The sequence below is a fragment of the Austrofundulus limnaeus genome, unplaced genomic scaffold (genome assembly GCF_001266775.1).
Source record: "Austrofundulus limnaeus strain Quisiro unplaced genomic scaffold, Austrofundulus_limnaeus-1.0 Scaffold690, whole genome shotgun sequence".
In the NCBI taxonomy this organism is placed as follows: Eukaryota; Metazoa; Chordata; class Actinopteri; order Cyprinodontiformes; family Rivulidae; genus Austrofundulus; species Austrofundulus limnaeus.
This window is the reverse complement of record NW_013953092.1, coordinates 62,145-63,931: the sequence shown is the minus strand read 5'-3', so window position 1 is coordinate 63,931 and position 1,787 is coordinate 62,145.

The window sequence follows — 1,787 nt, the reverse complement described above, 5'->3', positions numbered from 1 at the left end:
AAAAAAAAAAAGAAAACGATTAATCGATTATTAAATTAGTCATCGATTATTTTAATAATCGATTAGTCGTCAATTAATCGATTAATCGTGGCAGCCCTATTTGCAACAAATGAAATTAACTGTCAACAGGGCAGTAGGAGGACTGGGTTGAGAGGCTGAATCTCCTAGAATTATGGACAGAAGCTATTGTTTTTATTATCATTTTCAATTCAACTACTTTTAAACAATCAATGAATGGCAGAAAAACAGCATCTCCCTGCCTCCACAGGTTCAGCTGCACAGGCAGACCAAAGTATATACGTAGAGCAAATCTAAAAATCTTGATCCCACAAAGGTTTCAGGTTGACTGGGAGCTGTTAAGAATCAGCGTTTCAGTCCATATTTCACCACATTATAGAAGACAAAACTCACCAACATTATTTTAGACAAATATATGAACAGATGAAACCAGCAGATGTATTTTAATGTTTTTATATAAAACTTGAAAGAACAACACTACATTACAGCAAAATGGAGATTTTTTAATCATTGGCAATTAAATAAAAAATGTAAATTTTGCAAAAACGGATTTGTAATCATAGTGAACTGGAACTACAGTTTAAATTTAGTGCTCGGTTCTGAGCACAACTGCAGATTTAGTTTTGTTTCACTTTTAAAACACGAAGGTAAAGTCATCTTTTTTTTGTGCCGTCTAATTTTAGCCTGATAGAACTTCATCTTTCTTTGCTGTGCAGTTACCTTTTTGTGACCTATGTGTTCTGTAAAATAATTCATGTGGTTAAAGCGGTGCTGAAATTACAAACAGGAAGTGAACTGTGGCTTTGTGCAGCGTAATCCAGTCATGTTTGCTCATAGGTATTCTGGTAAATGGTTCATTCTTCTCGCCAACACACAGATCTTACATGTGAAGAAAAAACAAAGGAATGTGGGATCGTTTTAGGTGAATGGAAAAGCTTTCAGTGTCAAGACTTTTGTGACCTTTCCACTCRAACACACCATCTCTTATCTCTTTCACTAATCAGCTGCACCAAACCAAGATCTTGCAGCTGCGCTTTAGTTTTAATTTTTTTCCTGCAGTCATGCAGGTTTATTTGACCAGTGAGGGCACACAGCCTCCAGAGTCAGGGTCAGTCATTGTGCCTGCTAGTGTTAGTTATCAGCCCTGATGTCTGCAGGGAGACACAGTGTAAACACTTAGAAAAACTCTGTTTACTCTGTTTGAGGCTCTTTTCATAAATCCTCCATTAGAGCTCACTCCAATCATCCACCAAGTRATTAATCACAAGGGCAGAGTGGGTAAGAGAGACAGGATATCTTTAGACAAAATAGAGGTTTTAACCTAAAATCTCACCTGGGATTATTTTATCATTAACACCAAGCATTCCTTGAAGGATTGCAGATAGCTCGCTGCCTTCATGTCAGAGTCGATCACCTTRTGTTGACTTTTATCTGTTTTGATCAAATCTTTAAAATTATGCACAATCTCTTGTCTAAGTCCATTTGTGTTGCAAACAACTCATGGCTACATGCCAAATTTTTGCTCAACATCTGTAAAAATCGATGATCTATAAAACTTGGAGCYATTTTTGTGTAACCTATTGTCAGCTGTGGTGGACATTGAAATTATTTTGGCTCAAAACGTTTATTGTATATTTAATGATTACTTTCTTTTTAAAAAAGTGTCATTAAAATCTATTCAGTGGTTCATGAGATATTTCGCTAACAGACAGACAAAGCTGATACCAACAGTGAATACCAAAGATATTAGGCAATGAGTAGACTTAGAT